General features: G+C 45.3%; 1 long non-coding RNA gene across 2 annotated transcripts in view; it reads right to left on the bottom strand.

Annotated features, from left to right (window-relative positions):
* The window catches only part of LOC116070866, an 87,353-nt gene that overhangs the window by 23,831 nt on the left and 38,517 nt on the right, over nucleotides 1–25,005 (bottom strand). Inside the window, exon 1 of one of the 2 annotated variants that reach the window (XR_004110602.1) lies at nucleotides 14,782–15,179. The exons of the other annotated variant lie outside the window; for it this stretch is intronic. This is a non-coding gene — a long non-coding RNA (uncharacterized LOC116070866). Of the gene's footprint in view, nucleotides 1–14,781; nucleotides 15,180–25,005 lie in introns of those variants that run through there. 2 annotated transcript variants of the gene reach the window in all.

Below are 25,005 nucleotides of genomic sequence, written 5' to 3'. Positions count from 1 at the left end.
AGAGAGAGAGAGAGAGAGAGAGAGAGAGAGAGAGAGAGGACTGCAGCTTCAGCAGAGTAGGTTTGGGGAACTGGGAATAGAGATGAGGTCAGAGAGATGCACACAGTCAAGCCAGGGAGGCTCCAGAGAAAGGTTCAGAGTTCAATGTCATTCTGAGTTGTGCAGGGTCAACAGATCATCTTCCTCCAAGGATCCCGTGAACTGAACTGTGAGCAGCAGCAAGAACGTGCTGGCCACAGTTCCTCCGAATGTCCCAAGCCTTCCCCATCCTGTGTTAATTAAGCCACCCATTCCATCACCCTGACTTCAAAGAGAGGGACAATGGGAAATTTACAAAGGGCAATAAACCTAGTCCATGACAGGCAGTGTATAACTCTATACACACAGATACAAACTCACATACACAGACATATAAACACACACACACACACAAATGCACACACATATACATAGATACATATACACAGACATATAAACACACATACACACATACAGACTTATAAACATGCACATACACATAATATACCTAGACATATAAACACACATACAACAATACAAACATACAACATATACACATACATATACACAAATATATAAACACACATATACACATACACAGACATATAAACACACATACATACACATATATACATAGACATACAAACATAGACATATACACATATAGCCATACAAACACATATACACATACATATATACACATATAAATACACATATACACATACACAAACACATATACACACATATATACATAGACATAAAAACACACACATTTACACACATACATATACACAGACAAACATGCATAAATAAACATATAAACACATATATACATATATACACATACATATACATACACATACATAACATGCATATACACATACATACATTCACACACATAAACACGCATACATGCATTTATGCACAGATACTCACACAAAACCAGACACTCAGATACATATACAGATACACATACACACATACAGATCTAGAAGCAGTCACACCAGAATACGAACACATCAGTGATTCTCAACAGGACATGTGTTGTTCCATTTCAACCCCAGAAAATGAGACTGAGAAAGCAGCTATGCCCAAGAAAATCTGCCAGCAGCCTGCTGAAGACACAGATGTTAGACTCTGCCACTAACTCTAATTATAAGTGAAAGCTGCAGCCAGCGGCTCAACGCCATGTTTCCTCAGAGGCCTCAGTGCTGGGTGTCTTTCAAGCATCGCAGTCCAGCCCTCTGAGACAGACATAAGCATTACTCCCAACACACAAATGAAGAGAATCCAGTCCCCTGGCCAGTGTCACCCTCTGACAAGTCCTGCAGATAGGATACCACACTAGTGCCACCCAAAGCCCCACATGAATCATGGTCCTAAAGGGCTCACTCTCCAGACTTTACCAAGTCATAGGGGACTATGGTGCCCGCGATGGCCCATTTTCTGTTTGGTGTTTTCCAGTGCTAGGACTAGAACCCAGGGCCTTGGCATGCTAGGTGAGCGATTGACCACTGAGTCACACCTTCCACACCACTGCTAGTCTTAAATATTTCTCAACTCTGAGACTTCCCAGCCCATAGCAATCCTGGAGTGTTGGACTCTTTCCACAGGGTCAAGAGCAACTACCACATCTATTTCCCTTCGGGGACCTAAACCCAGTGAAGGAGGATTTCAAATTAAGCCAAAGACTTTCATAGACAAGGACAAAATAAAGTAAGAGAGATGAGCCAGGAGCTCAGGCCAAAATGTCAAGAACACCATGGGTTATGGCACCTGTTGGTGGAGGGAGGAGTGCTGTGTATACAAATACTAGATTCTGAACCCCCAGATCTGGTTGCTTCCAGATGAGTGAATTCTGCTGTACACTGGCCTTTGTTGTGTAAACCTGATCTCCAATTTAAAGGTTATCAGTTAAGTGAGAGTGGCTACCATCAATGACTGAGGAGAATAGGCTTTAGTTACCTGGCTGGGAGTCGCATGTAGGGACCACCAAGAGGAGGAGGACAGAGGAGTAGGAAGGAGAAAGAAGGTGGAGAGAACAAGGAGGTCTCCTTTAGATGTGATGGACCACATGTGCCTGAGTGAAATGCCCCCTGAGGACAGACTGCTGGAGCAGAATAACCCAGGTGGGACTCAAACACCAAGTATGTGGGGAACACAGCTAGGAAGTACCCAGGCTAGCATTAGAAAGCTAGATTAGGGGTAATTCGCCCAGTAATTGTGCTAAAGATGATTAAATAAGTCTAGTAGGCCTCAATTATTGGGGAGCTGGCCAGGTCAAATTCAAAACAAAAAAAAAATTAAAAATAACATTTACAGCAACATCTACCCAGTCCCCCACCTAGCTCCTGCAATACTGTGCCACAACTGACTGCCTGAATGGAGCGGTAAGAAGACCCTACCACTCATACAGGCTAAGTATCTACAGAGCAGCCCCAGCAGCCAGCATTCTGTTAGCGCACCTTGCTATCAATCCACTTTGCGGGTGCATTTATTTCATTCGAGGACCATTAGCTACATAGCGCCCTCCACCCAGAGGATGAAAGCAAGGCCTATGCAGCTCCCTGCCGCTCCACAGATCTGAAAAGGCCTAGATTCAGAATCCAAGTGAGGTTCACAACCAAGTCACCCACCCGCCCCCTTCTGAAGCGGAAATTAAAGAAAGAAAGAAGAACGAAAAATTAAAAAAATAAATAAATAAAATAAAATAAAAACAGAGAAGGTGAAGCTGTGCTCTCTCAAGTGCACAGCCAAGAAACGTAAGCCCTGCCGAGTTGCACAGCCAGCCACAAATCCCTCGCTTGAGGGCATCTTCCAGTTGGCAGGACCACCACTTGGCATACTTAGCCTTCCTCCGTGGCTGGTTGTAATTAACAGGCAGATAATTATCCTGCCAGCCCACTTCCCTGAGACCCGTCACAGGCTCCGCAAACACACAGATACAGGTCAGGGGGTGGAGGGGAGACCCTTTCTTCCTCAGTCCCCTACGCCTTCAGTCTCCTAGCCAAGCCAAGCCAGAATACACTCTGGGAATCTGCTAAGGGAGCATGTGAGGACCCTAAGTCTCTGAATTACAAGCTGCCAGATCCAGCAGCCCAGGGAAACCAAGCACAGAGTGTGTTTGGTTCTGGCCACAGACAGTGGGAGAAACTGCTGTGTGCTTTCTTTGCTGTTCCTTGGAGAGCAAGAATAAAGTTTATTTTGATTTTCTTTCTTAAATGGCTAATCCGTTAGAAGCTGGGTCCCTGCTGCCCTGAAAGTGTAAACAGTATGTTCCTCGCAGGATGGGGGAGATGGCTCCTCTGTAAATATCCTTGCCAAGGCACCCTAGCTTGGCCCAGACCACCCTCCTCTACACACACATACACACAAGCGCATCGTCAGGAACCTTGAGGCTGCAGGTGTGACTCAGAAGAAGAGCACTCGCCTAGCTCCTGTGAGGTCCTGGATTCTTTCCCCAGTCCAGGGAGAGAAGTGGGGGACTTGGGTGGCTGCAGGAAAGAGCTAGTAGGGAGGACTCTTGATGCATCCCTCGGAACTCCTCATCAGATTGTCAGTCATATGAGCCCCCACTTCACTGGTGTTTGGCGCTGTCACTGCAATGACTGGATCAGCAAATGCTCCTTTACGTACCAATCATTAATCAAGAAAATGCCCCACAGGCAATCTGATGGAGGCAGTATCTGCTGAGGTTCCTCGTTCCCAGGTGACTGCACTTTGTGTCAAGTTGGCACAAACCAACCCACACACAGTCTACGTCCACTTTTTGACCTTGGGGTTAAGTGATACAATGGTTGGCAGAGCACTCATTATCTTTGAAGGCCCCGTACGCTTAACTATTGTTGTACGTTCCCTTTATCTTCTCTGCCCCCTTTTGTGCAATGGGCCCTTTGAGAATTTCACTTTTCTGTGGCAGATGCCAAGGCCTGGTGCACAGTGTGTGCAATCCACATGCGTTCATTTATTAGCTTATTATAAATATTGCAAGCCCAGCACTGTTTGACCAATAGGGAAATGAAGGCTGGAAGACAACTGGACCAGATGGCAAAGGTTAACTGGAGGAATGTCTCCCAGCAAGGTGAAAATGGCCAGGTGTCTGGAGTCTTTGCTCTTTCCTCCCAGGAGTCTCTGAAAGACATGTGTCTCAAGTGGCCTCTTTGCCTTAGAAAAAGTCATCCAGACAGAGGTGGCCTCCTCTTCAGCCATGTGGAAGTTTGGTGAAGATGTTGGTTCTATCAGGCTCTCATGAATTTGGTTACATTGATCATTGGATACAATAGCCCTGTGAAAGAATGGCCATCACCATTACCACCACCAGCACCACAACTGTCACCATCACTATCACCTCTACCACAACCACCACAATAACACAACCCTCACTATCACCACAGGTCACTCTTATCTCTACCACAACTACCATCACGATTATGACTACTTCCACCACGACCATCACCCACCATCACTACCATGATCACCTCCACTACAGCCAACAACAACAATACAACCCTCACTATCTATCACCACCAGACCACTATTATCTCCAACATAAAAACCATCACCTCTACCATAACCACCATCATCAGAACTATCATGACCATCAACATCATTACAGCCATGATAGGTAGACAGATAGACAGACAGACAGATAAATGGATGGATGGATATAGATTTAGATATGGATATAGATATAGATATATGATGGATGAATGGAATGATGGATGGATGGATGGATGGATGGATAGATAGATAGATAGATAGATAGATAGATAGATAGATAGATAGATAAGTAGGTAGATAGATAGATAGATAGATAGATAGATAGATAGATAGATAGATAGATAGATAGATTAGATAGATGATGGATAGTCAGTGAGACACAGAGGCTATCAAGGCCTTGTGATATGTGTATGAGGTGGAGATAGGGCAGAGTTAAGAGCTGCAGAAGTAGGTTAAGCTCTGGATTATGACTTAATCCCCAGACACCTAGGGGAGTGTGGGTACCAGAAATTTGGGGTGGCATAGAGGGAAGGTCAGACTTGAAAAACCAGCCCTTATTCACATAGTCACTTGAGAATGTGGATGAGAAACAGGAACACAGGGGGGTGGGGAAGCTGGCAGAATAGCTTTCTTTAAAAGTGGCTTCATGAGTTGGAGAGCAGATTCTGTGGATTCATAGTAGTATGCTTACCTTGCATATGGGGGCCCTGTGTTCCTCTCCAGCCCCAATCAATCAATCGATCAATCAATCAATCAATCAATAAGTGTAAGTAAAAACTACCACTGAAACAAAAATCTTCTTACTAGCTATTGATGATTTTTGTATCATTTATCAATTATCTGGCATCTAGCTATATATTACCTATCCACTGTCTATTTATTAACCCTCATCTATCAATTATCTACCTATTTAGTGATTTGTTTATCTGTTTTCTGCCTACATCTGCTTATCTTGAGAACTCAGATCTGACTCAGTGCCTAGAATAACCACATTGTGATTATCACTTCCATCTGGAGACCCCTGAGATGGTGGGCACTCACAGTCTCCAGATGTCCTCTAGTCCACAGGTCCCTCTGGTTCCCTCTTACTGAGGCAGTGACAGGGCACACTGGTTCCTTTAATGGCTTTCCAGCTTTTGGGACTTGTACAAGCATTTTCTGGTGAGACCTTAAATCAGGAACCCCTTTTTCTTCTCTATTCGGCCACTTCTTTCTAAGATCCCCCCCCAAGTCCCTTAGGTTTAGTGGGATACATCATGGTGGCTAGGGACCCTTTGCTGAGGTCAAGATGTATGCTGAGAGCAAGCAGATTTCCTCTCTCTATAATGATGGGTTTCTCCAGGGATAATTTAAGCTTCTTGTTGTTGGAGGCTGTCTGTGGTTTCATGTCAGAAAAAAATATGGAGCCATTGGAGAGGAAAGAAATAACCAGGGATGCATATGAAGAGTCATGGAAAGAGGAGAGAAGAAGAAAGGAGGGGGAGGGAGAGAAGAAGGATTTGGCTCCATATGTGCCTGCCACTTCTCTCACCTCTCCAGGGTCTATGAGCAGGAGCACTTTTGAAAATCCCCAGCTATTGCCACTTTGGGCCTGTCCATTCCAAATCCATGACCATAGGGTTTCTCCTAGCCCAGCCCTCAACTGAGCCCAGTGGGGTCCCTGATAGGAGCCGTTTCTATCTAGAGCATCTCTGACAGCCACCTTTACTCTGAAACCTTGGTATTATTTTCTTGGAGACCTGGCAGTTGGAGGATCCCTTCATCTACCCTAGTTTGTTCCCACCTTCCTGCCTCAGACATGACTCTTGTGTCATGCATGTCCATAGGTTTCTCCCAGATCCCGATTCTGCATACAGCTCTCCAGTCTCACTTGTGCTGGCCCTGGGCAGGCAATTTGCTTGACTTACCCTTCTGCCCTTTGCCATCCAAGGAGGCTTCAAAGCTGTTTTGGAAGCCATGGGTCTTTCAAAGACCCTGGTTCTGACTATTCCTGAATCTTTATAAGAGTTAAACGGCAAGTGATTAAGAGGTGCCCCTGAAGATACAGGGTGCAAGAGGACATGGAGTCTAAAACTGTATGTGACATTGTGATGCTCCTGAGCTAGACTCTCTGCAGGGGTGTCCAACCTGCAGTCTGCAGGCTCCATGCTATTCTAGACAGCTATACATGCAGCCAACACAAACTGTGAAACTCCTCATTGTGGTTTGAATGTAAAATGTCCCCCACCAACTCCTGTGTTTTTAACACTTTGTTACCAGATGGTGTAGCTGTTTGAGATGGTTGTGAAGGAAGTGAGTCGCAAAGGAGTGAGCCTTGAGGTTTGATAGACAGGTCCTACTTCCTGTTCATATCTAATTCTTGACTTGGGATGCAGTGTCATCAACAGCCGTCCTCTCTCTTGCTCCTATAAACTGAAATCTGTCCTTCCTCGATTAAATCACCTCTTCTCCGTTACTTTGTAACAGTAACTTGATCCTTATTTGAAACACTGTGGTATGGTTTTGATTTTCAACATAACTTTACTATGTAGCTATTAAGTGTGAACTTTGAAGATGACAAGGTTTGTTGCAATGTCAGTAACTGCCAAGATTGGACAGAACAGGGAGTGATACACTGCAGCCTAGTTGGCTGTTCAGGACAGCAGTGCAGAGATCTGTGTGGAGTCCTGGTCCTCTCCTCACCTACGTGGCATCATGATTTCTTCTTCACTGAAGCCTATTTTGCCTTTCTTACCCTCTCCGCACCTAAGCCTGTGTCCACTCTAGAGCAACTGTTCCTAAACACTAAGAGTTCACTTCCATTCTGCTGCCCTCAAACATGGAATCATAGGAGTCGACTCTCTTTTTTTATCTACAAAGGTGGCAATGATTTTAGGTGAGCTCAGGAGGTGGGTGATCTTTCTGTCTTTCTTGAGGGAAGAGAACGCCTTAGATCCAAAAGATGAGGGGTAAGCACTTGGAGAGAGGCAGACATCCTGTGGCTGAGCCCTGCTTTGTAACCTCAGTATACAGAGAACTGTTCTGAAAACACCAGGAAGATGAGGAAGAATATCCATCCAACTCTATGTTCTGCCGATTAAGTAATATTTTAAAAATGGCCATCCGGAGACCTGGAGAGACACCTCAGTGCCCGAAGCACTTTGCTCTTGAAGAAAACCTGAATCTGCTCCTCAGTATCCGACATCGGTTCACTCCCAGTCATCCATGATTCCAGTTCCAGGGGCATGCTTGGGCACCTGCACACATCCAGTGCGCACACACACACACACACACACACACACACACACACACACACACAAAACCAAACAACAAAATTGCGTGTAAATATGCAGTACAATGAGGAGTGTGACCTCAAAGTTTGAGTTCTGAAAGTGCTGGAACTTAGCATGTGCTCACCAGATTGCAATTCCACATGGGATCACCTCCAGCAGAGGACATCTCCTCACAGCCAAAGATGTGTAACAGGGACCAGAGAGGATGCTACTTGATGGCTGGTTCGCTGGCAGGCTTATGCTTCTACAACTTTCTTATGCAGTCAGGACTACCCACCAAGGGATGATGCTGCCTACCATGGGATAAGCCCTTCTAAATAAATTAACAATCAAGACAACCCCCCACCCTTACCCCCACCCCCCGTACAGGCCCACAGGCTGATCTAATAGAGACAATTCTTCAACTTCTTTCAGGTGGCCGTAGGCTGCGTCAAGTTGACAACTGAAGCTAAACAGGACAGTGATCAGAATACTCGTGCCTAATGCTGTTAAATCAGAAAGCTTCCACACACTTCAGTCACCATTGTCTCCCAGGCTTCACACACTATCCTGCAAAGCCAGGAAAAGCTTTTTGCTTCGTAATCCAATAATCCTTGAGTCCCAAAGAGGGGAAGAGAGCATTCCAAACCCAACACACTATTTTTGAAGATGAAATACAAGCCCATTATTTTTAGGCAAGTGGCTCTGGGTGCTGTCTACCATGTATCTACAACTCTCTATGCCCGGAGGGAGGTGCTATCCAGAGGGTACCACAGCATCCCAAGCAAAAAGCCCCTTTAAAATTACCCTTGATTTATGGTATTACTGACACAGGCTTCTGGCTCCTACTACAGTCCCTTCAGGATCCACCCTAGTTCTTGTTCAGACAAGGGGAGTGCTTCACCCTGGAGCCATAGAAGGGGCTCAGGGATTCTCACACACTCTCCTCTGAACATGATGCCTTCTTGAGGCCATAGAAACCCTTCACATTTGTGAAAACTCTTTCATTTGAAGTCTTGCTACTCCTAACCCCTTGGAAAATCATCTGCTTTGTCTCTCTGAAGGTTGGAAGTTTCAAACAATTAATGCTGGCACACAAAGGAGTTCTCTGGAGACTGGTTCAGATGCCATCCTTGTCTTTCTTTTTGGCCAGAAGAAATTGAACAAATGGCTAAGGAGGAAGTACCCCCTGGATGAGAGCTGGTAGGTGTCCACTTTCAACTTAGCATCTGTGCTGGATAATTTCATGGCAACTTGACCCAGGCTAGAATCATCCAATAGGAAGAAACCTCTGTTGAGAAAATGCTTCCAAAAGATTGGGTTGTACAGAAGCCTGTAGGGTACTTTTTCCTAATAGTGATTGATATGGGAGGGCCTGGCCCACTGTAGGTGGTGCCATCCCTGGGCTGGTGGTCCCGGGTTCCATAAGAAAGCAGGCTGAGCAAGCCATGGAGAGCAAGCCAGGGAGCAGCACCCCTCAATGGCCTCTGCAGCAGCTCCTGCCTCCAGGATCCTGCCATGCTTGGGTGTCTGCTATAACTTCCTTCTGTGATGGACTATGATGTAGAAGTGTAAGCTGAATAAACTCCTTCCTCTCCAACTGCTTTTGGTCCTTGTGTTTCATCCCAGTGATAGAAGGTGACTCAGACAGCATCTCTGTACTGAGTACCACACCCATGCTTCTGGAGAGCTCAGGAGGAGATGCCTGCTGTGAAGCTGTTAATGTGGCAGGGTTACCTCTAGGCTAATTGAGATGGGAAAATCCACCCTAATTTTGGGCAGCACCATCCCATTAGCTAGGGTCCCAGACTGAATTTTAAAATAAGAATAAAAGGGGTTGGGATTCTGTCAAAGACTTTTTCAGTATCTAATGAGTTGCTAGTGTGTTGTTTGTTTGTTTTCAGTTTGTTTATATGATGAATTACATTGATGGATTTCCATATGTTGTAGACAAGGGGAGGTGAAGGGTGGGGACTGGGCAAGGGACAAGTGGGGATGGAAACGAGAGGAATCAGATTGGGGGAGGACAGAGGGAGAGAGCCCTGGGAGAGACAGCTGGATTGCGGGAGGCATCTCTGAGAAGAGCTAGAAACCTAGGACAATGGGAGTCCCCAGGAATCTGTGACTCCTAGCAATGGGGGTTATGGAGCCTGAACTGGCCCACTCTTGTAACTAGGCAAGACTTGCAATGGAGGAATTGGGACCCCAACCAAGAAACAAACTTTAGAACCACAATTTGTCCTGCCTACAAAATGTGCAGGGGTAAAAGATGGAGCAGACTTTGAGAGATTGGTCAACCAATGACTGGCCTAGCTTGAGACCCATGCCATAAGAGAGGGCCCACCCCTGACACTGCTAATGACACTCTGCTGTACTTGCAGACAGGAGGCTAGCATCACTGTCACCAGAGAGGCTTCACCCAGCCACTGATGGAAACAAACGCAGAGATCCAGAGCCAGACATTTGGTGGGGAATCCTGTGGAAGAAAGGAAGGAAGGATTGAAGGAACCAGATTGTCAAGGAGACCACAGGAAAACCTATAGGATCAACTAACCTGTGTTCATAAGGGCTCATGAAGAATGAACTGCAAGTTAGAGAACATAGGATGAACCTAGGCCTTCTGCACATATGTAACAGTTGTGCAGCTGGAGCTTCATGTCATGGGACCCCTAAAGCAGGAGCAGAGGCTGTCCTGCCTTCGGATCCTTTCTCCTAACTGGGCCTGCCCCTTCGAGCCTCAACAGGAGAAGACACACTTAGTCTTACTGCAACTTGATATACTGAGGTGGGTTGATATCCATAGGAGGCCTGTCCTTTTCTGGGGAGGAAAGGGGAAGGGGTGGATGGTGTGGGAGAGGTGAGAGGGAGGAACTGGGAGGAGAGGAAGCTGGGATTGGGATGTAAATTAAATAAATAATTATAAAAATAAAAGACCAGACAATGTTGAGAACATTGTCTCAATCATAACTCAACTACCTAGATGTCATCATGACTCATTTCTTGTCATACTAGACGATGCACGTTCATGCCAAGTAAGGTATTTTGTACTTTAGATTCAGAAGAAAGCGAACTGATCACAGGCCTTCATTCCTCTATGGTTGCCATGTGACCAACTGTCTCGCACACCTGCTGAGATCTCCTCACTGCAATTGACTCAAACTATTAGCCAAAATAAGTCCTCTGTTTCCTAAGTCTGGCTTTTTGTCACAGCAATGAACAACACCCCATCTGCCCAGCCCAGCAGCGAAACAAAGTCGGCCTGGGTTTGGATGTAGGCATTCAGTGTCAAACAGCATCCTTAGGCTCAGAGTTATTGGGCATTAGAGTTCCTCTTGCCCACTGAGCCAAGCAACACTAGAGGAAAAATAACATGATGCGCCCCGTTTCTCAAGGAAAAGACTGAGGCTCTAAAAAACAGAAGCAAAATTCTTCAACTCTACTCTAAACTCTACAAATGCTATGTGACAGAGGTCAGCATACAGAGTTCATAGCACCTGTGTTCCTAAGAGCATGCCTCATGGTGCACACACGTATGAGGAGAAGATGGGTTAACATGTGCTGGTACATCCAGGCAACGGAATATGTGAGAATCAAAACTAAGTAATGCCCACACAACTAGATGTGGATTTATGTTTATTATGTTAATTGTTTTTAACTAAAGAAGCCAGGCATAAAAGACTCTGACTGAGTCTATTTTTGTGAATTTCAAGAGCAGGCGAGCTAATTGATAGATGACAGAAGGCAAGGCAGAGATGATGTCTTTCGGGAAGGATAGCTGGAGAAGTGGAACAAGGAGACGTTGTGGGGAGCTATACCTTCATTATGGAATGATGGGATATGTGTACACACATATTAGCACATGTAAAATTTATTTTGTGTGTGTTGTGGATGTATAGATGGAACTAAGGAGAGAGGGAGGAACCAGAAGAAGAAAAAGGAAAACATGGAGGAAGGGACTGGATAGAGAGGGAAAGGATGAGAGAGAGAGAGAAAGGGAGGGAGAGAGAGAGAGAGAGGGAAAGAGAGAGAGAGAGGGAGGGAGGGAGATCTACTGACAGACTGTCTGACAGAGAGACAGAGAAAGACACAGAGAGAGGCAGAGAGACAAAGAGATAGTGAGAGACAGAAACAGACAGAGATAGACAGAGAGACAGAGAGATAGTGAAAGATAAAGAGACAGAGATAGACAGAGAGATAGTGAGAGACAGAGAGACAAAAAAAGAGACAGAGAAGACAGATAGAGAGAGACAGAGCAAGACAGAGACAGAGAGAGAGAAATAGAGACAGAGAAAAATAAAGCTCCTAACTAGGAAGAAGCAGAAATAAAAGTTGACCCCAGAACTGCCAGGCTTCTGAGAACCGCCATGCCGCCATGGGCTACAGTTCGGGGCTGAGCCAACCTCTGGTGATGGATGGATGTCTGTTTATGGAAACATGGCCACATTATCTCACCAGTGCTCGAGATTTAGATCCCTGTGAATCCTCTGCGACCTCCTGCCACCCTTCTCAGCATGGCTCGTGGTTCCTGATGGGCAAAATTTAGCTTCGGCGAGACCGTAATGTGCTCGGGCTGCAGGCAGCCGCTCCGCGGTGGAGCTGGCCTCGCCTTCTTAGGCCATCATCGAGGGACTGTGGACAGAGGCAGGTATTGATCCTTGCTCATTATTTAAATGCATATGGCGGCAGGCAGCTCTGCTCAATAAAACCCTGACAGAGGTGTCTCAAGTCTGAGTGATGGTCCTAGCTACACCCAGGGGCTCCATCCTGTGGAGGATGAGACTCAGTTTCTCCAACGGAAAAAAGTTAGGCAAGTCGAAAAGATTACCGGCCAAACCTCACAGCTTGAGGGGCTGCTTGGATTATGATGGCTACAGACAACAGATAGTTGACATTTTTGTAATTGTGTAATGGTGGATACCACCTGTAACTTTTTTCCTACTAAGTTTAATTTGTAAGACAGAGTATCAAACACGTTCTGGGTTTTTCAAGCAGCATAGAAGTTAGAAATCCTGGCCCTGATGATTCCTTTTCCTCAAAACTTGTTTTTTTGTTTTTGTTTTTGTTTTTGTTTTTATTGGTCCCTTGAGATGATCATACAAAGCACCTTGATTGTACTCACAGCCCTTCCTTCAACTTCTCCCAGATCTGCCCCCTCCCCTCTCCACCCACTAGCCATTCACAAACAGTCATTCCTGTCCATCAAGTTGTGTACAAGCTAACCATATATTCTTGAGTGTGCAACCATAGTCAACACACTAAAAGCCACACTCTTAAAGTAAAATGACTAGCCCTCTCCCAGTGGCTACTAGTTGCCAATCGCTCCTCAGTGAAGGTGGAATTTGATGACCTCTCTAGGCTAGAATTGTATGGCTTGATTTTGTACAGGTTTAGAATATGGTGTCATAGTCTCTGTGTGCTAGAAGGCACACTGTCGGAGGAGAGGTCACCATCAATGCTCCCCCACTGGGAAAGCCCTGTGAGCTACCATAATGACTTGCCTGACAAGACGTCCCCACTGCTGCTATAGTGCAAGAATGTCCAGATTTTAAATAACCACTCTCTGATTATGTTTAGGGCCTGCATACACATACACTACACACACTATATACACATATACACTACACACACTATACACATACTACACACACACTACACACACTATGCATACACTCTATACACTATACACATATACACTACACACACACTATACACACTATACATACACTATACACACTATATATACACATACACTACACACACTCATATACACTGCACACACACTATACACACTATACACACACATACACTACACACACTGTATACACATACACTATATACTCATATACACTACACACACTATACATACACTATACACACTATACACATACATCACACACACTATGCATATGCACACTACACACACTCACTGTACATATACATACACAACACACACATACACTGCACATACTATATGTACACACTATACACACACATACACTAATACACTATACACATACACTATGCACACACACTACAAACACACTACACATACATACACACACGCAGTATACACACACTACAATAGACACACACTATACGCACACTCACATGCACACACTATACACACATACACTACCCATACACACACTATACACACAACACACACACATACACTACCCACACACACATTATACACATATTACATACACATACACTACCCAGACACTACATACACACTATGTGCATGCTACACACACACACTATATACACACAGTATGCACAAATACACTACACAAATGTGCACACACTACACATAGAATTTAAAAGACAACAGTAAAGTGGCTAATCCACTGGTTAGACCAGCCTTCTCATGAACCATTCCCATCTCTCAGAACCTCATTATGGACAGGGCATCAGGGTCTAAGCCCTCTGCATGTGAGTTGCTGGGAGCTATATACCTCTTACCCTGAAATCTCTGTTTAGCACCAACCAACCAGATAAAAGGAAGACTACTTTTTCAGATTTACATATTTAAGTAAAATGTCTTTACAATGCCTTTTGACAAATCACTGACTCTATGTAATTCTTCACCCTCCTGCCTAGCAGGTGAACCTGGAGGCTCTAGGGAAAGGCTTCATTAAAGGTTCACCCATAATCCTTACGATGCTGAGCCAGGTGAACAATGTGACCTCAAATATCGAGCCTCACCCATCCATTCATTGCATAGGTATTTAGGTTCCTTCTCAAGCCAGTCTGGTTCTCATCAGGCAGGGGAGATCCAGAGACCCCCTAGGAGGTCACTGGCATTACACACAGTCATGTCGCCTATTCCACAGCACGAACAGAGCCTTGCTTCCTGATCTACAGGAAGTTCAACAACTCACTGTAATGACTCCTCTTCTTGCTTGCTTCTAAACTCAGAGAATTCAGACCACAATGCCCACGGTAAAGCCAGGTTCAATGGGACACTTGTGGCCCTACATTGCCCCGTTTGAGATTGCAGACCTCATACCTGGAGTGGGAAAGCAAGGAACCAGCAAGTCCTCCAGAAGCATCAGGAGTTACAGTTAGCAAGGCGGCTCCTCCTTCCCTTCATGGATATGTAGTTTTCTTGTTGAGGACACAGTGTCAGATGGTACATGAGTCCAATTCATGCATACCCTATATTCCAAGAAGTGGGCATGTTTATTAGCATGCTGCCTTCAGGCTGTGTCCTGACGGCACCTTCAGAGGACTGTTCCAGAACTCTAGGAGGCTTGCTGACTCATATTACAATTTACAAATAATTGAAAGGCATGTCCCCAGAGTGAGTCTCTTAGTCGCATGCCCTGTGTCTAGGCAAGACATCCTTCAGGCACACGGTGGAAAGAGAGAGTCCTTAGCAGAAATCCATGTCTGTCATGATCAACGACTGTCTTCCTGGGAATAGAGAAGGAAGAGGACACCCCATGTGAGCAACTGTCCACCGACCTGCTGGCTGGTGTCTACAGACAGCTCAGAAAGGCTCAGTCTCTGAGGCTAGCCCATCACACCTTCAGAGGTAGTCATAGTATTTAGTAATAGGACTGGTGCTTAGAAGTGCTTGGTAGTACTGAGGCTAACAGGTAGTACTAAGTCCTTCCTATTGGGTTTCTGTGAAGATCACTGAACTGGCTGGCTTTGTGTTTCAACTTGACAAAAGCTAGAGTCGTCACATAGGAAGGAGCCTCAGTTGAAGAAATGCCTCTATAAGATGCAGTTGTAAGGCATTTTCTCAATTACTGATCAATGAGGGAGGGTCCAGACCACTGTAGGTGGTGCCATTCATGGACTGGTGGTAATCCTGGGTTCTATTAAAAAAAAAAAAAAAAGCAAGCTCAGCCACCTATGAAGAGCAAGCCAGTAAGCAGCACCCTCCATGGCCTCTGCGTCAGTTCCTGCCTCCAGGTTCCCACCCTGCTTGAGTTCTCATCCTGACTTCCTTCAGTCATGATCTAGAAGTGGAAGCCAAATAAACTCTTTCCTCCCAAACTTGCTTTTTGGTCATGGTGTTCCACTGAGGCTAAGACAATCACCTAGCCAAGATACCTTGTCTACCTGCCTTTTCAGCACTTCTTTATGCTATCTCTGGTGTGTGTATATGAGGTGTGCATGTTTGTGCATATATGTATATGTGTGTGCATGTATGGGTGCATGTGTGTGCATGAATGAATGTATGTATATGTATTAATGTGTGGGTTCATGTATGTTTTTGTGCATGTGCATCCATATATGTGCATGTATGTGTGTACATGAATGCATGAGCACATGTGTGTGCATGTATGTGGGTGTGTATACATTTGCATACGTGTGTTTTTGTGTGCATTTGTGTGTGTGTCTACACTCAAACCCTCATATCCTTCATCTACCCCATGAGCTCTGCTCACATGCCTGCATCCAAGCATGCCTTGTCTTTGACACTCCAGCCATTTGCTTTCCAAGTCTGTTACCAGGTCATTATCTATCACCAAGTACTTACCTACCATCCTTCTGTCTGTCTGTCTATCTGTCTACCTTGTACCAATCAACCAGTCATTCCTCCATCATCTGTCTATCATGTATCAATCCATCTGTCCTGCATGTGTCTGTCATCTATTTATCAATCTTCTATCATCTATCTCTTCTCTACTTGGATATCCTCTATCATGGATCTATCATCTACCCACCTTCCATCTACTCTCTACCTGTCTTAGTTTTTTGTCTTGAGGTAAGGGCATCATAAATGAGACTCTTACCTAACAGTTTCCATAATTCTTTTATAATTGTTCCTACTGTGTGTGTGCATGTATGGGTGCATGTGTGTGCATGAATGTATGTACATGTACTAATGTGTGTGTTCATGTATGTTTGTGTGCATGAGCATCCATATATGTGCCTTATGTGTGTACATGAATGTATGAGCGCATGTGTGTACATGTATCTATGTATGTGCTTATTACTTTATTACTATATTTATTACTATAAGAGAAAGAGCCTTTTTATTTGGACAAAAAGAGGGGAAATGTAGTGGGTTGTTATGATGCTGCTTGTATTCTAATGCTAAATAGTGGTTTCTCACGATGTGGTTGCCCCCCACAAGCAGATCCTCACATATACAAAGGGATGCCATGTGAACCTTCTCCCCAGTTTAACTGGTCAATAAAAGGCTAGAGCCTGTGATTGGTCAGTGGAGGGAGAAAGGTGGGACTGCAGGATCCAGTGAGAGGGTTGCAGGTAGAGAGAGGAGAGGAAGACAGAGGTGAAGGAAGTTATCATCCATGGTCCAAAACTGAGTAACCAGGAAAAACAGTACGTCATGAGAGACCTTATGGCTGGGGAATAAGTTACTATAGCCCTAGATCTGCCCAATCTAAGCTTATGACTTATTAAATCTATCATCTATCTACCTATGCATAGATCTACTCAGCTACCCGCCTCCCTCCCTTCTTATTTCAGATCTCCCTTCCTCCCACCCAGAATGGATCATAGGTTTAGCCCCACCCCTTTTCAAAGCCACCTGAGTAGTAGGTGTGGCTGTAAAGCTGCACCATTCAGTTTCAGCTCACACTCCCACACCAAGCTGACTTGCCCACAACCGATGATGTTTGCAGCCAGCCTCTTCTGGGTTTCCCATCCTAGGCATTGGCCTTGTGTCCAGGAGCAGGCACACAAAACTCACGGGAGGGTCACCTGATGCCTATCAAGAGAAGCCCCTGGCTCCAGCCCCACCCAATTCAACAAGAGTATCTGAGCAGCCCCACTGCTGGGGGCTCAGAAGATGACACAAAGAATCTTTTGTCCCCTGACTCCTAGTTTCACTCTGACCTGGAGAAAGTCATGGGACACTTGTAGAGATTTCTGGGCATAGCGTGGTGAAACCTCCTGCCCTATCTTCAAGCGTGGACATGAGTAGTCTGGCTCCTCAAGCTCTGGGGGCTCTAAGAGGAGGTGGAGCCAACCTGCAGCCCCAAGGCCATGTGGATTGGTCTCAGGATGGGTATGAACATAGCCCAACACATCCATGGATTACAGCATCATGTCTCAACATCAAAAAGTTTGATACCCGTGGTCTACAGAATCAGTAGAGAGTGTTTGCTTAGATGTTCATGTAAAGGATGTGAGAGAGAGTCTTGATTTCCCCAAGCAGGGTCCTGGCCTAATCTTAAGAGATCAGTGGCTGGGCATTCATGCCTTCCTGTGCTCCCTGTGGTATGAGAGGCTCTTTGGCTCTCATATGGTATGGTCACCTGCTTGGCATTGGTCCTGTGCAGAGCCTTGCTTTAGGGTAGCAGTAATGGACCAACCTCCATGGCTCTCATATCCCTGTTTCTTTCACTCATCTGAACCATTGTGTTCTTCAAGATGTCCCTGTACACAGGGTGTTTATCATGGGTCCCTGACCATGCTAGTGAACCCCAAAGGACAGCTACCCAGGGAGAGATTATAGGGTTAGAACAGAGTTTCGTTTCTTCTGTCAATGGGACAAAATACCCCAGCAAAAGCAACATGGAGAAGGAAGGGTTTGTGAGTTTATTTGGCTTATACTTCTAGGATATCACCTCAGGGAAGTCAAGGCAGAAGCTCATGTATGCACCTATGCTGTCCGCTTGCTTGTTCTAGCACTGGGCTAGCCCTTCCCACTCCTACCCAGCTCAGGGCCCAGGGCATACAAAGCTGCCCCTCCATTCAGGATAAGTCTTCCTACCTCAATGAAGAAGCAAGATAATCCACCACAGATATGCAGGCAGGCCAATCGGATCTACATAATTCCTCAACTAAGCCTCTCCTCTCGGTGAGTTAGCATTTAAAACTAACCACCACAGGGCACCTGGGTAAGCCTAGAGGTTCCCTAATACTTAATAGCTTGGAAGAGAAGGACAGAGTTGGGGAAGCAGTACCAGGGAGGTGAGGCATTATGGAAAATCAGTGGGAGATGCTGAGGTCATCCAAGGCAAGTAAGGAGAACCTGTCAGAAGGAGCTGTGGGACTGTGCCAGGTGCTGTCACATGCTTGCATCATACAAGCAGTAGGAGCATCCGTTCCAAGGTCCACTTCAATGCCTGATACAACAGACTTGCTGAAAGTCCTCAAGAATTATCAGGTGACAGATTTAGGTGGCAAGGTAGCAGTGTCAAGCAGAATAGAGAAGGCTAAGAGTCAGGGTGAGAAATAGAGATGGTGAATTTTGAACACTCCAAATGCTGTGCAAAGCAACACCAGCCGCCTTTGACAAAGGTTATGATTGCCAACCTGACAGAAGCTAGAATCACCTGGGAGACAAGCCTCTGGCCACGCCTATGAAGGCTATTCTATGGGGTGGGAAAGCACCCACTGTGGGGGGCACCATTCCCCATACAGGAGATCCTGGAGTGGGAAGAGTGACCAGTGGCTCCAAGCTCCTGCTGCCTTGACTTCCATTATAATGGAGTGGAATCTGCAATTACAAGCCAAACCTTTCTCCCTGAAGCAACCTGCTTTGGTCAGAGTATTTTATCACAGCACCAGGGAACAAAACTAAGACATGCATTTTGTTTCTGACATCCCCAGTGTGGTTCTAATGAAAGAAAGTCATTGCCATGAATTTTTCTATTACTTCAAGTCTTGGGCTGCACTTTCTCATGATTTCAAACCCTGTGAAATACAGAGCTTTGATGAAATGAATACACACACACACACACATCACTCATACACACACATACATATACACCACACACATCCATACACACATGCATACACATGTAAATACACACATACACCACTTAAAGATACATACACACATGCACACACATGCACACATACACATAACACTCTCTCTCCCTCTCCCTTTCTCTCTCTCACACACACACATCTCTCATACACATACATACACACCACATGCATGCATACACACATGTATGCACATATACATACATATGTGTAAACACATGTACAACATATACACACATACCACTCAAAGTTACAAACACACACATGCACATAAATCTCTCTCTCTCTTTCTCCCCCCCTCTCTCTCTCACACACACACACACACATACACACACACACACACACTTTAAGAGGCTTATGTTCAATCCCATAATTCTCCCTGGACATCAGATGGCTCTTTATGGGCTCATGCTGATGACCTAAGTAGCTTGCAAATTAAACAGAAACATAAGGATAAAATTTCTCTCCAAGCATCAAAGCTTTGAGGGAAAGTAAGAGGAAAGGAAGAAATGCCTAGATGGTCACGCTGTGGTTTCTCCTTCCCCTCCTGATTCTAAAAACTGCAAATGCACTCAGAGAGTGCCTGCCAAACTCATGTGACATCAGCCCCCACATCCCACCAACGCCCTACCCTGAAGCCTCTTCCCCACTCCACAGGCAAGAAGGAAGTGGGTCAACAGGTCCGTGTTCTCATGTGCTAATGAGTGGAAGCAGAGCCTCAGACTGGCTGGCTTCTTCAAGCCAGGGCATCAGACACAACAGCCTTTGTTCTAATCTGGGAGTCATGCACTCATGAGGAACCACGCCTGCATCAGGACAGTACCATCTTGTACTTCCCTGGTGCCTTGGCATTTGGCCACAGTCGTTAGAAAGCTGCGTTTGGAGCCTGGCACGATTCCATCCACCCCTTCAGTGGGATATGTGCCTTGCCCACAGCCCATGTGGTTGAAACCCTTGGTCTCCACAATACATGTGGGGGAAACAATCAAAGCGTCCTGTTAGCGATTGGTTCAGAGATGGAAACATGGCAACTGGCAGCCAATCAAAGAGGGGTGTGTGTGTGTGTGTGTGTGTGTGTGTGTGTGTGTGTGTATGTGTGTGTGTTTGTGTGTGTTCATCCATCCATCTGTCCATCCGTCTGTCTGTCTCTGTGTGTCTGTCTCTGGGGATCAAACCAGTGCTTATGTACACAAAATAAGCACTCTACCAACTGAGCCCAGTCTCTGCCTGCCAGAAGTTTCTTTTCAATGAACCTCCTTTGTTGGAGTTAGTGGGTAGCAGGAAAGGACCTGGAACTACTGAAAACTATCACAAAGGGGACCCATCTGAAAATGGAGCCTAACTGAAAGGAAATGAAAGGATGACCAGAGTCTGGGGAAATGGCTCAGTGGCCAGTGCTTACTTTTATATACATGAGGACCTAAATTCAGATGCCCAGCCTCTGTGTAAAAGGTGAGTGTGGCATCATATGCCCGTAATGCTAGATCCCAGGGGCACATGGGCAAATCCCATGGGTTCACTGGCCAACCCATCTGATTCAATAGCCAGCCAGCCTAGCTGAACTGGTGGGCTCTAAGTTCAGTGAGAGATCCTGTCGCAAAAACACAAGGTGATGTAATGAAGGAAGCCATCTTGACATTAACCCAGCCTTCACACATGCCTACTTGGGAGAGCATGTACACATGTACACACACACACTCATACACACACATGCACATACATGCACACACATGCACACACATGCACACATGAACACACATACATACACACATACAAACACACACATACATACACACACACACATATGCACAGCCTTCTGTTCATGAAGCTATGTGAACTTTGATTTACCATAGGCTAAACAATTGGACTGCTGTAATTATAGTTACCTGGCACATGCTCTGTGAGAGCAGAGTAAAGAAATATGAACTGACCCTGGTCGTTGGGGAAAAGTACTCACACAGAGCTGTAAAAGTGATCATACAGAACTCTTCCAGAATCCAGGCCAACTAAGTGGAGATGGTTTGTACACTGAGCCTCACTGATTGAGAGAAGCTTCTTGGAGAATTATTGGAGGCAAGGCTGACACTGTCATCAGGGAAAAAAGTTCTGAGATCATTTATTGATGCCTACCATGGGCATGAGAGAGGAAACAGATGGTATGTATGTATCCACATCATAAAACTAGGGTGTCTTAAATTTAAGGTGAGTAGTCAAAAGGGCTGATTATATGTCTTAAGATATAACAGAGTTATTTGCTGTGGGATAGTATTTGGAATTACTTTCACACATGAAGAAGAAGGATGGAGGTTAGAGATTGAAATCTGCCCATTGTCAAGGTCTTTTTAAGTATTGTGGCCAATTAGGCTACAGTGCCCCACACAGGGGCTCCAACTAGTCCCACTTAATCATGTCACATATGCAAGCCACAGATAAGATGATGGGAGAGGCTTCTGGAACTGTGGGCTCCACACTGGTCTTCGATTGAGCCAGGAAATGCTAGCAATTTATTCTGTGCAGCACATATCTGTTTGTAGGGTCCATATGTATACACACACTTGGGCATGTGTGTGCACATACCTATGTATGCATGTGCACTTATGTGTTTGCATGCAGAAAACAAAGTAGATTGCCTAACTATATACCAGGCAGACATTACTAATCAATGTCGGCAGTTTCCTACTAAGAGCAAAGACAGCTCCTGAATCTTCGTTAACACTTGAACTCAGGCAGCCACCAAATTCAGCTATGGATGAGATTTGAGCTGGCCACTAGAATGCTACACCATCTAGTCTAATTATCTTCTACATTTACACCGAAGCTCAGCAACTGGAAATATTTGTTTACTGTTCTTATACCTCAGTGAACTAGGACATGGCTCAGCTGGATAATCCTTACCAGGGGGTAGTTCGGTGATGGTTCAATTATACGTAAAGCCAATGGCCAGAAAGTTCCAAAGTGGCTTCAGTGACGTACCGGGAGACCTTGAGGGGACTTCTGGAAGGATGGACTCAGTTAAACCCACTTCTCCTGCCACTGAACTCTCGGCCTCTTTATGTGGACTTTCAGAAAGAAATACTGACTCATATTACCCTGCAAGATTCCAAAGCTAAGCCAGAAACCTGGTCTGCCAGGCTTTATCTCCTAAACCTAGTGTCTGATCCCCTATTGGTCAAACAACTCAGAACTCACCAGACAGAGCCCCTACCCATCTATGAAAAGCACATGAGAGAGACTTTATGGCTACTTTAAACCATTCTCCATTGGTTTTCACTGAACCGACCCAGTGGGACAGGCACAAGCTTGGGATGAACCATACATAGTTCTAAATCTTCCAACTCCCTCTGTCATGAAAATGAAAATGAAGCTCACTCCATTAATAATTGTTTCCTAGGGGCCTGGAGAGATGGCTCAGCAGTTAAGAGCACTGACTACTCTTCCAAAGGTCCTGAGTTCAAATCCCAGCAACCACATGGGGCTCACAACCATCCATAATGAGAACTGACACCCTCTTCTGGTGCATCTGAAGACAGCTACAGTGTACTTATTTATAATAATAAAATAGAATCTTTGGGCCAGAGCGAGCAGTGACTGAGCAAGTGGGGCCAACTGGAGTGAGTGGGTCTGACTGGAGTGAGTAGAGGTCCTAAATTCAATTCCCAGCAACCACATGATGGCTCACAACCACCTGTACAGCTACAGTGTACTCATATACATTAAATGAATAAATAAGTAAATCTTTAAATAATTGTTTCCTAGAAACAGAAGCCAAGTTGCAGGTTCTCTCTCACAGCAGTTGGGACATTCTCCAACATGGCAGCCACTGACACTGTAAGATCTCAGCTTGGAAATGTGCCCAGGGTAATTGAGAAATGACTGCCTCTTCCCCTTGGTCCTTTTGAGATTGGATCTCACTCTGAATGCCAAGCTGACCTCAAATCCGTGATCCTCCTGCCTCAGCCTCCATCTCACTAGAATGACAAGAACACGCCTCCATGAGAGGTGTAGAAACAATGCTCGTGTTTAGCTGCTGGTTCAATGCCATGGCAATCATTGGACGATCCTCCTAGCTATCTGCTGAATTCATGAAAAGGAAATGTTTCTGGAGCTCATGAGTGGGCTTTAAAAAAATCCCGCCAGTTTTAGCCAGGCATAGTGATGCACACCTTTAATCTCAACATGTGGGAGTCAAAGGCAGGTGGATCTCTGCAGTCAAAACCAAATGCTCTGGCCTGTCTGCATAGTGAATTGCAGCACAATTCAGGGCAATACAAAGAAATTCTGTCTCAAAAACAAACCAACAGTCAACAACCACAAATACACAACACTGAAATGAAGGGTCCACTTCTTGTTGCTGTTTGCCGGGTTGGTTTGGGTTTCGTTTTTCAAGACATGGTTTTTCTGTGTAGTCCTGGCTCTCCTGGAACTTGGTTTGTAGACTCAGAGATCAGCCTGAAGTGAGAAGGCTCAGCTGTTGAAGACTAAGCTCACAACCAGAACAGCTCTGCTTCATAGCCCGCTTTCTAGTGTGTGTTTATGAACTACATGATGACTTCCTCACAGTAGCTGAGTGCTAGAATGTCTACATGGTCACATGACACATCCCTGAGACTAAATACTTGGCCAAAGGAAGGGTCGGCTTGTTGTTGTTGTTGTTATTGTTGTTGTTCTCTTCAGGAAGGAAGGTTTATCTTGACTCGTGGTTTCTGGGTTTAGTCTATTATGGTGGGAAAGCTATGTCAGCTAGAGCCCAGAACATCATAGCTTGTCTTCAGTCAGAAAGCAGAGAGAGATGAACGCTGGGCTTAGCTCTTTCCTTATTTAAAAACCTCAGCCCAGGTGACTGTGACACTCACAACGAGGACGGGTCCTCCCTTCATTTACATACCCGGAGATGTGTTACCTTGCAGTAAATAGTAAGCTGTGAGCCAAACAACCCTTTCTCCCCAAGCTGCTTTCCTGTTCATGTATTTTGTCACAGCAACAGAAAAGCAACTAAGGCAGATTCCAGTGGAATTGTCTTCATATGGCATCCAACCAGGTCCTACTCACCCATGGCTAGCCAGGTGTATGTCTCAATTCTCTGCCCCGTCCCTCTCCATGACAAGTAGGGTAGATTCCATGAAAATATTAGAGGATATTGTTCTTTTCTTTATGAGACTGGGTCTCATGTAGCCCAGGATGTCCCTAAACTTGTTAAATAGCCTAGGATGACCTTAGACCTCAGATCCTCCTTCTTCCACTTACTGTATGCTGGGGAGCCAACACTCCTTCACAACAACTGGTTTATATGATGCTGGGGCTCAGCCCTGGGCTTCCTATATGGTTCCTATATGGTAAGGCATTTTGCCAACTGAGTCCTCTCCTGACCCCGGAGAGTATTGTTATCAACTATTATTACTACATAAGTAAATTGACTAATGGAAAACAGTACAACAAAGACCAAACCGTTAAGACCGGTGTGAAAAACCAACCTGGACACTAAGGTGCCCACAGAAGGCAGAGCCAGACGTGAGAAACACCAACCTGGACACTA

Source organism: Mastomys coucha, unplaced genomic scaffold (assembly GCF_008632895.1).
Source record: "Mastomys coucha isolate ucsf_1 unplaced genomic scaffold, UCSF_Mcou_1 pScaffold22, whole genome shotgun sequence".
NCBI classification, from domain to species: Eukaryota; Metazoa; Chordata; class Mammalia; order Rodentia; family Muridae; genus Mastomys; species Mastomys coucha.
This window is presented reverse-complemented; position numbering and strand designations above follow the sequence as displayed.